The following is a 15,024-nucleotide window of genomic DNA, read 5'->3' on the forward strand; positions in this document are numbered from 1 at the left end:
AATACTTGATCCATTAAAAGCAATCAGATAACACACAAGTTCATCTTTAAACAAAATAACCCAGTTGTGTTATTTGCTAACAGTGCTGTTTGGTGCTTTGTCACCTTCAGTCCAGGTTTTGAAACCTGAGAATGCACTTACCTGCCCTCCTGCAGTTCCAATCCTAGACTTATGAACTGTACAAAGATTGTTACCACAACTCCTCTGTATTCAAGAATCACATTTTAGGAACAATCATTTAAGTCAGATGGCTTAATCCTAGGCATTACTGCTCTCATGAAAAACTTTTATAAAGAAAATTGGGACTCCCCTGGTGGTCCAGTGGCTAAGACTTCATGCTCCCATTGCAGGGGGCCCAGGTCCAATACCTTGTCAGGGAACCAGGTCCCACATGTTGCAACTAAGACTTTGCATGCCACAACAAGGGTCGAAGACCCTGCAGGCTGCAACTAAGTCCCAGTACAGCCAAATAAATAAATATTAAAAAAAACTGTCCAGACCATTACATAGATCTCTGATATTATTCATAATGTGCAGAATACTGCTTATTCTCATAATTAAGATATGAGTACACTTGAACTTTAGGAATCATTATCTTACAAGGTAATTTGTAATTGTATAACTTGTGCTAAACGACCTTTTCAAGTATTGATTCTTTGATATTTTGAAACCTTGCCTCAGAAAAAAGATCTTGCTGACTGCCACATATGGTAATGTTAAAGATATTACAATTATTATCCAAGTGATCTGTTTGTCAGTTTAAATAGGGTCTGAGTTTGATACATGTTGATGTCAATGGGCTTTAAAAAACTTCTGTCTGCTCAATGAATCCTATAGGACAAAAAAAGGTCATTTTTAAAAAAGCTAGACTTTTTCTGTACTCTTAAATGGCTATGAAATTGTTCATTGATAATACTTGGAATTGAATATAATTGCCTAAGTATACTTCTAACCCCCATATATAATGACATTTTTATGAGATTATTGCACTGAGCCTCTTTGATTTGTGGCTTCCTTAAAACCACCTATGTATTTGATATGTAAGAAAAGGACAATAAAAATTATGCGATTATAGAAAGGTGCAAACAGCGGTAGAAAATGGAAGCTAAGGATTAGTATTAACTAAATTGATGCTCATGATCATGGATCAGAATAAAAGGGAATGCTTTCTTCTTGAGAAATTACCTTTATTTTTTCTAAGGAAATAAGAAGAAGGGGACGACAGAGGATGAGATGCTTGGATGGCATCACCCACTCAATGGACATGAGTTTGAGCAAGCTCGGAGAGCTGGTGATGGACAGGGGAGCCTGGCATCCTTCAGTCCATGGGGTTACAAAGAGTCAGACACCACTGAGCGACTGAACTGATACAAAAATATTCCTACTGGCAATTCACCTTCACCCTTCAGCTGAATTTCTATTTGGAGAAACGCAGCTTCTCCTTGTCAGCCAAACTTTCTAATCAGCATATTGTTTTCAGAAGAAAGGAATAACTTGCAAGGCTCAAGGAACATACTTGCAAATTGCCAAGATTCTTCTTTATCACTTGAAAGTCTGTTATACACGCTGCACGTGAGCTAAATCTTCATTTAAATTCAAAACTCCAAAATAAACATTTCCATGAAGCATTCTTGCAATACATAATAACAAACGATAATCAAAGGCTTCTGATTTAGGCAGTTTTTAAGTAGACTATCTAAACACAGCTGCTACAACTTCCAATAAATACAGGGCAACATAGAACCACCTGCTCTTGATTTCTTCCTTGGAAAACACGTTATCGTCCCCTTATCTATTATATTGTATGAAATACAGCATTTAACTTAACCTGACTCCTACAACCGAACATAAAACTTGCTCCAGGGCAGAAATGGATCCATAATCAAAATCGCATCAAATAATACATTAACAAAAATTACTTAACACCTAAAGCCTTAAAATGGCAAATGAACTTCGAAATGTAGCCTCAAACGGAAGCTCTAGGGAGTGAAATGTACACCCACAATCTTGTTTTGTTAGCTTGCTTTGTAACCACGGGTTCCGCCCTGAGATAGGTTGGTGGGCTGCTCTTTGGCGTCTGATAACTCATGAACAGGGGTCTCCTCCGCCATCCAGTCCGCGTGTGTTACTCTTCCACGCTGCAGGTTCTGGGCCCGTGGGAGGACTCCGCTCCGAAAGGCAGTTTCTCAGCCCCGATCGGGCCTACTCCATCCCACGTCCAGGTACTCGAATGCAGGCCATTCACTTGCTTTACGCATGACCGGCAGCTAACAGTTTCTTATGGCAGAAGGAATATTATTATCTAGGTGTCACTCGGAGCTTGGAAGACGGGTGGAAGGTACAAACCCTCCATACTATGCTCGGCCGCAGCCCTTTCCCTGTCGCGTCCTAGGGGCGTCCTCCAAACCGCTTACACCGTTCGCGGTCCAGCGGGGAAACCTGCGAGGACGAGCGTGCACGTGCGCGCAACTGAGCACGCGCCGTGGCTGGCCCGCTGTGCTAAGGCAGTAGGAGCGGTGTCGCAAAGTCAACCACTCTCTTTCCCCGCCCCCAGGCCGCCGGGACCTTGAGCGTCCGGGAGCCGGCGCCCGTGCGTGATGACGTATTTGCTCGCGAAGACGTGGGGACGCAGGCGGGCCGTAAGAGAGCGTGAGTTTCCGCGTCTGTTCGTCGCCGCTCTGGTAGTTCAGTCGGGGCCGCGGGCGCCGCAGGCTGTGGGTCTAGGGCTGCGGGCGGCTGTCGGCGCTTCCTTGAGATCCGAACTGGGGCGGGGTTGGCGGTCCAGCCTCCGCATCCGGGGATCTCTCGGCCGGTCCGAGAATGGGGATTTCCCGGAGCAACTCTATCTGGGGGTCTAAGCGTCTTCACCCTACGTCTCTGCTTGAGGCCGATCGCCCCGGGAAGGACGGACAGAGGCGCTGGGAATCGTTGGTTTCGGGGAGACGGGGTGCTTAAAGGATCCCTTATGAAAGCGGGAAGTTTAAAGTGGTGTTGCATCAGCAACGGCTTGTGGTTTCAGTTTCTCTTGTAAAGAGGAACTCTTTCTCTGCACCTGTGTATGGCAAACACAATCCTAACCTGTGTATTTCCCTTAATAGGGGACAGGAAGTAAACTAAGTGTACACAACCCTTTTATGTCCAGGCCTTATAAACCTATTCAAAAACGGATCCTATGCGTGTATGTTTTTCTAAACTAAGCATAAGCTCTCTTGAAGACTCAGGGTTACCAGCACAATAAATTATTGTGTAGTCATGACTGAGTCATCGAGACGGGTAGGCCCTTTTGCAGTCACAGCTGGACTTTGTGGCTTTTTTGTGATTTTTTTTGTTGTTATTGTTGTTGTCCTTTGAAATTACTTGTTAAAAATCTGTCTGATGTCTCACATTTATATGACACACTTTTCTGGTTCTAATAACTTAAATCTAAAGCTTCTACTAATTTGCTGCTGGTGTGGCAAGGGTTGGGGAAACAAGTCATCTTAGAAGAATGCAGTGCACTGCGTTCCAAAGTTGTCTCAGGATTACCGGCATCAACAACACCTGGCAGCTTGTTGGAACTACAAAGTGAAGAGTCTTACCCCAAACTCCATGTATCAGAAATCTGTTTTAAGGAGATTGCCAATTGATCCCAGTACACCTGGGTTCTACAGTTTGAGAAACGCTGGCGGGAGTGATAAAGAGCAGCCAGCCATTGTGGAGTCACAGAATGGAATTTGAATCCAGGTGAAGCCTTTCCTAGGTGTAGGACCTTGGACTAGTTATAGTTAACTTCATAGGGCTGTGGGTATTCTATGTGAAAATTCAGGAAAAATGTTTTAACACAGATGGGAAACAGATGAGATGTTACTAAGTAATTTGTTAGAATGAGATGTTAAGTAATTTGCCTAAAATAAGTACATAGATTGTGCTAGGAGGATTCTTTGATTTAGATGTGAGTTGTAGTGCATGAATATTGTGCCTCTGCTGCTCCTTAGAAAGCGTTTCGTTTATGGATTCTCGCTGTGTTGTATACAGCTGAGGTTGTCCAGTGTAGGATATTCAGTTAATACCTATGCTGTGGTGTTTTTAAGAGCCACATTAGTAATTGTGTTAAAGAGTAGTTTTTAATTCTTTGGCCTTTTGGTCTTTCCCACGTAATGGTACCTTCTTTTGACCCAGAACTTGTTAAAAAAAAAGGTAAAGTGGATAACTGACCATAGACCAGCCTCAGCCTCAGCCTTAGAGTTGAGAAGTATTACAGGAGCAGTGACTTGGAAATAAGAGGCAAGACTGAAGATGTTTCTCTCCTTATCTTTTTTTCCCACGTGTCATACAGCTCCACAATATTAGCAGAGAAGGCCTCATCCTATCTACTTATCTCTGTTCTCTGGAAGCATCACAGGAATTAAGATATGCCCTCCATCCACTGTTTTGACCAAAGGTCAGTTGCAGTGTTTGCTTACAACTTTTTCCTTCCCTTTTCAGGGCGTCAGTGTTGGGGGTATATCGAGAAATATTCAGGACTTGAAGCAGCTGCCCTAAAGCCTAGACTCACTGTGATGTTGAGAAGAGTGCCACACTGTGGCTGAGACTACATGTCACTTTGATTAGTCTTCTGCTCCTAAGTCCGCGCTGTGGTTCCTGGGTATTGTGGTGAGTTTTCAGATAAACAGGAGTCAGCGTAGGTTTCAGCTCCTATAAGTAGTTTTGTTAATGTTGCTACTAACTTAACCCTGTCCCACCATGAAGTGTTCACTTTTCACAAAGGCCCATTTTTCTTGTCGTCTGTGTCTGAGAGGCAGATCTCTGTGGTTGGGGTCAGGCAGACCCCGCTTTGAACACCACTTCTTGTTATGTACTGATCATGTTGAGTAGACAAGTTAATATCTTCCCAGTATTCATTTAGTCTCCTGTAGAGTAGGAGTCATGGTGTGGACTACTTTAGGACACTGAATAAAATAAAATCAAGTGCAAAACACATCTATTACACTGAGAGGCTCAGGTAGCTGGTAAACATTGGACAAGGGAGAAAAGGTAGTTATCACCTCAAATCTAGCTTGATCTCATTTATTGCCACGTAATATTTTTATAAATGAGGTGATTCTGTTAATTACCTAACTGCACTGCGTTTTTCTTTTTTAAAGCAAAATGCTGAGGAGTCAAAGCTTTCACATTATTATGTATGAGAGAAAGCAAACACTTGGAGCAAGTTACAACTCTAAACCCAGTGGAAGAACACCATTTTCAGGTCTATCACTGTAACCGAGCAACTTTCCTGCATTGTTCTGTGTGTGTACTGAAAGGACAAGGTCAGGATCGGGGGTTAATATTTAAGTATCTTCAGTTAACAAGGATAGCTAGAGGAAGGGGCTCTTGTCACAGGAGATGAGACTTCGCTGAATACGTGCACCAAAGAATAAGAAAATGCTTTCAGCTCTGAAATTGTTATTTTGGAATATGGATGCTTAATGATAGCAAAGTGAAAAGTTTTGTGTTCCATTTTTTAAAATACCAAAAATCTCTTGTATTTCTGTGTATATTACATATGAATATGTGAGCATGGAAGATTTCATTACTAGGTCGTAATTTTGTTTACTTGACAATGTATGATAATGTGGGAGTGGGGACAGATAATCCATGCATTATACATGTATTTGTAAAAATTCTTTTAAAAGCTATTACAGGGATAGAAGCCCCTTAAAAAGATCACCTTTTGTGCTGCAGTTCCAGTCAGTCATCTAAGCAGGGGACCTCAGATTTTTGTAGCAGGGGAAACTATTTAGCAACATTTTGTAAAGCTCAGGAGCTGAGAGGCTTTGAGAGAGTTTGAAGGGCTTATCCTGAACCTCCTGCAGTGACCCTCCGTGGAGGCTGAGTCAGAAGGTGTGAAACTCCTCATCTTGGTGTGGAAATCCTCAGGAGATGAGCTGTACTGTACCCAAGAAGTCTGGGTGCTGAGAATTCCTGAGTGGGATTCACAAACATGTTCTAAAAACAACTTCCAGGATTTTCAGCAATGTCAAACATGCCATACATATGCTTCTCTTGCAGAGAAATGAGTGGCTATTAGAAAAGAAAAATCCAAACTTCAGCGTGATTAATACAAAAATAGGAATCTAGGCACATTTTTTGAGAAATCATCTGAGGTTTTTTTTTTTATTTTTTATAATCACTAAGCTTGTGACATCTGTTAGCACATATAAAACTATTTAATATTTTAACTGGCTGTTGTTTAGCGTTATAAGTGACTCAAGGAAAAAGAAACAAGGAGTCAGTGGAAATACATTACTTGTGTTTACTGTCCTTTGGTTTTCTGTTGTATGAAAACAGCTGGTTTGCATTTATATGGTAGAAGGTTTTTCTTAAAGAGTTAATTTCCAGTTAAGGGTGAGCTTTCATGAGAAAAATATCTCAAATGCTAAGTATTTGTTACATTTTTATTAATAGGGGTAGTAGTAGTATCACATTGTCCTTTTTCACACATTGAGGAGGGTTTCCTGGTGACAGCTGGGGTGTGGGGGAGGGGGAGTCACTTTCAATCAACCAGCTGCTCTGTGCAACATCATGATGGTGATATTTCAAAGCCCGTGGATAATTTTGGCTGTGTTCAGAACAGAAAATGTATCAAATTTCTGGAAAGCAATAGATAGTGTGCAAGAGCCCTTGGGGATCTAGCTGGTAGCCAGCTAACAGTGTGTGCATTCAGGTTTGCATGTTGGTGTTATTTACCACCTCCTCTTTTGGACATTGTTAAAGCAATAAAGTCTAGTTCCGTGGGGGCAGAAGGCCCATTACTTTATGGAGAGGAAGGGAGAATGGAAAACAAACTTCGGGGATGTGCTATGTGCTTTTACACGACAGGCTGTTGGATTTCTTCTTTCTGATGACGCCAGAAAGTAAGTGGAATTTTCATCATCCATGGATAAAGAAACTGAAGCTCAGCAGGATTGATTATGTGATCTGCCCAAAGCCACGTACTACTAAGCGTCTAGATTTGACCCCAAATCTGGCTTTAACCCCAGGAATGCTGTTACTACACCAGTGGCTGTTTCTCGATGGTGTTCAGTTGCTTATGCGTTTTTTAAATCCAAAGTCACAATATCAGGATAGTTATGAATGAAATTTAGATACAGATGACAATGACTTCAGTTTTATATAAATAATATATAAGGCTGTGTGTGTGTTTCCCTTGAGCAAAGTCTTTTGGGCAACACTGTGAAAGAAATTTTGCTACCTTTTTTTATGTTACAAATACAAGACATTTGCAGTGATGTATATTGTAATGAATCAGTTGTGATGCTGACCTTAAACAGATGTAGGAATAAACATTGTGCCTGCTGCCCAGGTAGTAGAAGTTCCTACACGCCAGAGTCTTCAGGTCTTTCTCTTTCCAAGGAATGTTCATTTTGTATTAATAAGGGACCTTTCTGCTTTCTAAACATTCACCCTGTAGCTGTTACATCCACCGAATGATGACTTAAAATTTCATCCATTTCTCTTTGTGGAATGGATCCTCTGCTTTGACTCTGAGTGTCCTGGACATTTCATCTCCCTCGGCGTTGCCCACAGGATAATACTTGCTCCAGGACTTTCTTTCTTTCCTCCCATACCCCCATAAAGTGTTAGTTGCTCAGTTGTGTCTGACTGTTTGCGACTCCATGGATTGGGGATTGTAGCCTGCAGGCTCCTCTGTCCATGAGATTTTCCAGGTAAGAATACTGGGGTGGGTAGCCACTCTCTTCTCCAGGGCATCTTTCCAAACCAGGGACTGAACTGGGGTCTCCTGCATTGCAGGCAGATTCTTTACAGAGCCATAGAAAAGTCCACATCCCATACCGAATTTTAAAACTTACCTTTGCTATTTTCCAAACACTTAATGCATCTTTATTTGAAGACCTGTTACAGTTCTTTATCACACTGTAATGTTGCTGTTTGTTTCTCTCTCAAGACTGTGGTTGTCTATAAGGACAGTGCTTGTCTTTTAGTAGATGCTCAGATTTTTCTTCAATGATGGAATATAGATGAAGATATATTGACTTACATGCTTAGTGCTTTTATTGCTGTAGTTTCGTGTTCATTGGTTTTCTTCTCTCGGTTCATGATTAGAGAAATGTGGATATTTAGGTCTGTTAATGAAGTGCATTGTGGTGGAAAGGAGGGTTAAACCTTTCCACAGAAAAGCATGCAGGAGACCTCTGTGTTCCTTTCTGAAAGCTATGAAATTTAAGTCTCTTACCCCCCTTTTCCTTCCTTCTCTCTCTTCCTCTTCTCCTTTCTCCCTCCCTTCCTCCCATGAATCTGAATAATTCATTGTCCTAAAGTTCTAGCTGTAAGAAATGCCGCGGGAAGAAAGAGCCACCCCTATGGACCGTTGATCAGGGCCTTTATTGGGCGGTCGCTCTCGGGGGTGGGTGAGCAAGGAAGTGAAGGGAGTCTGCGAGGTATGAGGGGTGGGGAAGGGTTTTATAGCCAGGGCCGGGCTCCCATATAAGGAAGAAAGCGCGGGCTCAGCGGTGATTGGTGTCCAAGGGCTCTGTGTCGGCACCTGATTGGACGGCTTGGTTGTCGGCCCGCCTCCGGGACTTGTCTGCGGCACCTTTCCGGGGCATGCCTCAACACGCCCGGGGCAAGCCTTGACATGTCCGGGCATGCCTCAACACGCCTGACCTTGCCCGACCTTTCACTAGCCAGAAGTTTCTATCAACTGATAACATTTTATTAGGTGTATAGACTAGTATTACTTTCAATGCAGAACAAAGGGATTACATCACTTCAGTAATTAGAAGTTTTCCTGAAAAACCATCAATTTTGTATAAGTAGAAGCCACATTTAAGACAATCAATTCTTTCTTTTGAAATAACATTCTTCATTTAGTGTCCAAATTTATGCACCAAGTGTATGGCATTGAGAGGGCTTTGCCTTGTGTATGCAGAAGCTGCTCTTGTGCTCACTTCCTCAGCTCTGAGCACACCTCTTTCTTTGGGAGTGGCTTGTGTATGGCCAACCTTTGGGATGCTGCTTATATACCCTCCAAGTTGCGTTTCTCCTGTCAGCTAGTGTTGTATGGACTCAAAAAATGAGAGTTGGTAATGCTTGATAGATATTAGGATCTGCTGCTCGCCCTTGGCAAATGCCCTAATATCTGGGTAGGGTTCTTCGACTGTGAAAACAGAAGTTAACTAAGTCACCTTGATAACTTGTTCAAGAAAGTGAAAGTTGCTCAGTCGTGTTCAACTCTTAGTGACCTCATATGGAATTCTCCAGGTCAGAATACTGAAGAGGGTAGCCATTCTCTTCTCCAGGGGATGTTTCCAACCCCTGGGTCAAACCCAGATCTCCCACATTGCAGGCAGATTCTTTACCAGCTGAGCCACAAGGGAAGCCCAACTTATTCAAGAACAGGAGATTTAATGGAAATATATAAAGAAGCTCAGAAAATCTACAGAAAAACCAAAACCACAGGACAGCAGCCAGGTAAGTGCTCGAGGCTTGAGTAGACTTGGGTGAAGTGAAGTCAAGTCAAGTCGCTCAGTCGTGTCCGACTCTTTGCAACCCCATGGACTATAGCCCACCAGGCTCCTCTGTCCATGGGATTCTCCAGGCAAGAATTCTGGAGTGGGTTGCCATTTCCTTCTCCAGAGTAGACTTGGGTAGATCTGGAAAATTCTTTAATGTTCTGAACATCAGATCCAGAAGCTGTTAGTATCTCTGCACAAGTTTTAGATTCCAGGAGGAGAGCTGTTCTTCCAGTTTTGGTCAGTGTCACCCTCGAATCCATGTAGGAAATGCACCCTTGATTTGTGGTCCTTCTGGGACCACATCCAATGGGAGTGAGAGCCATCTCTCACCTGTTATTGAAAGAACGAAAGTGATGCTGGCCAGACAGCAAAGCAAAACAAAAAAACCCAGGCTGTCTCCACCGCCTGGTAATTAGCCGACATCCTGTGTGCTTGAGGAACATGAACATTGCTGATGTCTGGCGTGCCATTCCCCTCTTGACTTGTTCCTGTGCTAGGAGGATTTCAGTTCCATAAATAATTCATCAACAGTTCTTACATGCGTTAGTTTAAATGGGGTTATGGCTCTCACCTTTTCACGACTTTAGGTAAACAAATCCGGTGTGGCGTGAGAGTGAGTGTGGAATTCCCTAAATCTTCTTGAAGGGAGTAACGGTGGACTGCTGGCATTGCTGCTCCCTGAGCGCCTCCTGGTTGAAGGACCCACGTCTGAAGGGCTGTCAGTCGGAAAACTTTAATGAGCCCTCATTACACTAAAACTTGTAGTCTGTGAGAGAAGGAACCGGCTTATGATTGATACTGGAAATCATAAGTGATGATGGATCAGAATTGGAGTTGGCACTAATTCACCTCACGATGGAGCACAAGTCAAGATTATATACAAAATCCAGTATTTCATTTTTCATATATAAAGATCATCTAATCAAGAGTATAACACTCTAAAAAGGGGGGGAAATTAAACTTTTGCCATCTGACTTTTTTTTTTAATCCTAAAATGGAGGCTCATTAAATTCTCAAATGTAGTGATTAAGATCATCTTGACAAAAACTCTGGTTTGAAATTTTATTGTTAAATTTATTAAAAAAATTTTTTTTGTTTTGTTGTGCCTTCCACATAGCCCATCATGTTGTTTTTTAAAAAAGTGTATAATTGTATCACACAATACAGTATAAAAATGTAGGCTCATAGGTAGCCCAGAAAAAGGCTATTTGGTTACTAAGTTATAATATCAAGCTTTTTAGAGTTGTTAATCTTAAACCTTATTTTATGTGTTTATATGCATTAAAAACCATAGCACTTTCCAATTTATGATTTTATATACATAATCTCTTTTGAGCTTCATAGTCCCAAATGTGGCTACATTATCTCCTTGTACTGGTGAGAAACCAGCAGTTAGTAACTTTCCTATAAAGTCACACGGCTGGCGTATTTTCAAGCTTTTACCAAAGACCATGCCCTTAACTATTGTCCTGTACTGCATATGTTAATATTACTAGTCCTCTATGTCATTTTGACAAAAAGCACTGTGATGTTTCCTTAGCCAGAGTCTGTCTGTTTATACCCCCGTTCGCTGACAACTTCTTTGTCTTCAGAAACTGTTTGAATGTGTTGTGCTATCCATCATCTTGTGCATCTGTTTGCTGTGGATGTGGCAGCAGCTCCTGTATTGCAGCAGTGTGCCCTGGGAAGACTTGTCCTTTATGTCTTAGAGCAGCCTGACAGCCTCTCATGTTGAATTCAGCAAGGTTGCTTTTCATCTAACAAAGCTGAATGTTGGCTTTCTAGATGAAAAATAATTAAGTGCTTTTAAAGATGTATTCGATTAACAGGAAGCAGATCTGTGTAAATTAATTCTAGCCGTAATGATGTCATAGCCTTGTCTTTTGTTATTAGCCAGATAATTGACCAGAAGTTTGGAAGCTTATTGTCACTGACAGCGGTTTGACCTTGTTTGCTGTCTAGTAGTGACACGTGCACAATGCGTGTAAATGCAGTTGGCTCATTGAGCTGCATGTGTTGTCAGAACATCTGATCTTGGGTTCTCACTTTCACGCTACCTTTACTTCTTTGCTGAAATTGTTGCCCTCGAATATTGTACTGATATCTCTTACTGAAAGCATCTGGCCAAAACACAGATGTTTTGTGTCATTGAATAATTGTACTCGGACGTGAAACCTTGACACTCCTAGAACATGCAGTCAAGTAAACAAATGCCAAAATTAAATGAGTCTTGGTTCTAAATTCCATGTGAAGGAAGGTGAAACAGCTTTTGGTAGAGAAGACATAAGGGGGGAAAATGGGCATATTTGGTAGGTTGAAAGAGAATTTATCCCCTCTTATTCTAATTTGCCCAAGAAAGTTCAGAGTATATGGTGTTTAACTATTTGAGTGACAAGAGCCTCTAACCTGGGTGGTTTGGGTTACAGAGTGGAATGATAGAAATAAAATACAGAGTGGATATGGGATAACATTGGCTAAAGAACAGCAGTTCCTGAATACAGACTGTCCTCCTTCCCACACACTTTAGACTTGAGGAATAGTCAGCTCTGCCAAAAGTGACAGAGGCATTCCCCAAACCACCAGACTGTACGAAATCATGCAGCAAAAACCAGAGAGCTTATGGCGCAAAGGGTGCTAGGAGCAAAATGCTCAGACTTTTATCAGTGGTACCTTTAAAAAAAAAAGATAGGAAACTAATGTTAGCCTGGTTTTACACTCCTTAAATGATAAATACAGAAGTACATAAGAAATATGGCACTTTACCTTCCCAAAGTTCTAAACTTCGCTGTCAGAAGTGGTTGTCAGAAAGACTGAAGCTTGTGAATTACTGTCAAGTGGTGGAGGAAGGATTATCTGGATGGGTGAGTCGTAGCTGGAGACGTGGAGATGCGTAACTCATTAAATACACAGTGAACTTTAGGCCGCTGGTGGGTGTTCAAAGTGTGCAAATGTGTACATTTTATGAATTTCTGTACAGCTTGCTTTAGCAGAGTGCAGTTTCCTGCATTCACTTAGGACTTCTTGCCGATGAAACTGCGCAAATCTGATGCAGACTTTGTATTCAGATTGTTCCCTGATATATCAATATTAATTGCATTTGAACAAATCTACTTGTTACAAAACAAGCATTATAGCAGAACTGAGCAGCCTAATGCATTTAAACCTTGCTAAGCATATTTTGGGTTTCTGTGGTGGCACAATGGTGAAAAATCTGCCTGCCAGTGCAGGAGGTGTGGGTTTAATTCCTTTGTCGGGAAGATCCTTGGAGGAAGAAATAACCGACTTCAGTATTCTTGCCTGGGAGATCCCATGGACAAAGGAGCCTGGCGGGCTACAGTCCGTGGGGTCACAGAGAGTCAGACATGACTGAGCAGGCATGCACAAGCATGTTTCCCCTATTTGCTGTCTGTATGCTAACAGCTTCCCTGGTGGCTAAGATGGTAAAGAATTTGCCTGCAATGAGGGAGACCTGGGTTCCATCCCCGGGTCAGGAAGATCCCCTGGAGAAGGGAAAGACTACCCACTCCAGTATTCTTGCCTGGAGAATTCCGTGGACAGAGGAGCCTGGCGAGCTATAGCCCATGGGATTGTAAGGAGTTGGACATGACTGAGTGACTAACACATATACTAACAGCACAAATACCTTTCCTCCTCTTATCTGCTGTTTCAAAGTCTGATGCAGGTGAGAAATCCTCCCTAAGGTATTCTCTGAATTGAATTGACTTAACACCTGTTTATATTGGCACGTATTTGTACATTTATATTGGCACAAATTGGCACATTTGCCGATTTCCAGAAAGTGTCAGTTTTAGAAATGACTTAAGACAGAAGTTGGTAGTAAAGGGGGAAAAAAAGCAACCAAACGACTGGGTAGCTCTCAGCAGAAGAGAGCACAGGCACTTCTTAGGTGAAATTGAGCCTTTTCCAGCTCTGGTAGGAATTTGCACAGAGAAGGAGAAGTCTGAACAGTGTTTCACGACAATGTGAAAATGACTCCTCTGCAGCAGTCCCTCAGGTGCGTGAGACCTATGTCAGGGCCTCAAATAATATGAAGGTGCATTTCTGCAGAAGTCCTTCAAAGGCAAAATAATGTGATCCGACCAGGCAGCATTTGGAAATTTGGCAAAGAAATTTGCCCTAGACACTCAAAACCCTTTGCCTTGTCGCTTCTCTAAAAACGTATTGTTCTTTTCTTAAGATTCTGTATAAGCCCAAGTTCTAGCCATCTGTTGAGTTACTCATCACTGGGTACTTTCTTATGTATCATGACCACCACCCTGAGTAAAATAAGAGCAAGGATAGGGTAAAGGTTACCCTTTCCTTCCAAAGAGGCTGTTGTATAGAAATTTTTGCACTTCATGAGTGCTATCTAAGTATTTGTTGAATGTGAAAAGAAGATACCCCTTCCAGGGTGAAACACAGGGCTAAGAGTTGGAAAAGTGTCACTAAAGAGGTTGTTATTCAGTCACTAAATCCGACTCTGTGACTTCATGAACTGCAACACGTTAGGCTTCACTGTCCTTCACTGTCTCCTGGAGTTTGCTCAAGCCCACATCCACTGAGTCAGTGATACTATCTTATCCTCTGCTGCCCCCCTCTCCTCTTGCCTTCAGTGTTTCCCAGCATCAGGGTCTTTTCCAATGAGTCAGTTCTTCACATCAGGTGGCCAAAGTATTGGAGTTTCAGCTTCAGCATCAGTCTTTCCAATGAATGTTCAGGGTTGATTTCCTTTAGGATTGACTGGTTTGATCTCCTTACTGCCCATGTAAAAGGCAGAAAAGATGTTTGCCTCTCTGTGGCTTAGATTAAGCCTTACTTTGCAGGATTGGGCCTGCGGGTGAAAGAATGCTGGGCAGGGCACCCTTCAAATCCCCCTGCTTTATGCCCTTCTTTCCAGAGTCCTTGCCAGGTCGAGCCCTGGTCCTGGTGGGAGAGAAGTCAGCAATGGAGCAGGGGCTTTTGTTCCTCAGCTTCTCTATGTGTATAGAGTGTATTCCAAAATGAGAAAAGTGACATTTGGATTACTGTTTTGTTTCTTAACTTGATTTTAGAAACAGATTTTGTTGTTGTTGTTTTTTAAGCTATGACAATGACAATTACCAAAAGAAGTTGGGTATTTGAACATTACTTTGTACCTCAAGTTACTTTGTGTCACGAAACAGTTACATTTGGTAGAGTAAAAGCTTTATGTTCTGAAATTTTCTACATTTGAAATACTTCAAAGTGCATATATATTTTGGTGTGTGATGAAAGTCACCAACTGCACTTTCTTAGCAAAGACAAGTCCTTATGCTCAAATAATGTCCTTCCTAATTCTTTTGGTGGTTGAAGTGTCATTTCTCTTATCAAAAGACAGTAGGAGTGACTTCCTATTTCAGCCCTGACATGTAAAGAGCTTGCAGGTATTACCCTGGTTTTCACAACAAGAAGAACCCTGAGCAAACTGAAAATCAGTGACTTTTTCTTAGATCTGTCAGGATTGAGGTCACAGGGCAAACTGTCACCCCCAGATCTGGAGATAAAGGCT

The 15,024-nt window shown here is 42.1% G+C and overlaps 1 protein-coding gene across 3 annotated transcripts in view; it reads left to right on the forward strand.

The window, feature by feature from the left end:
• The first annotated feature begins 2,565 nt into the window (after positions 1-2,565).
• RHBDD1 (rhomboid domain containing 1) overlaps positions 2,566-15,024 on the forward strand; it is a 134,496-nt gene continuing 122,037 nt past the window's right edge. Inside the window, exons 1-2 of one of the 3 annotated variants that reach the window (XM_052664152.1) lie at positions 2,620-2,649; positions 4,465-4,632. The gene's annotated coding sequence lies outside the window, so the exon portion shown is untranslated. Of the gene's footprint in view, positions 2,650-3,670; positions 3,724-4,315; positions 4,421-4,464; positions 4,633-15,024 lie in introns of those variants that run through there. The other 2 variants (XM_052664154.1, XM_052664153.1) reach the window with 2 other exon arrangements.

This window comes from Budorcas taxicolor, chromosome 2 (genome assembly GCF_023091745.1).
Source record: "Budorcas taxicolor isolate Tak-1 chromosome 2, Takin1.1, whole genome shotgun sequence".
Classification (NCBI taxonomy): Eukaryota; Metazoa; Chordata; class Mammalia; order Artiodactyla; family Bovidae; genus Budorcas; species Budorcas taxicolor.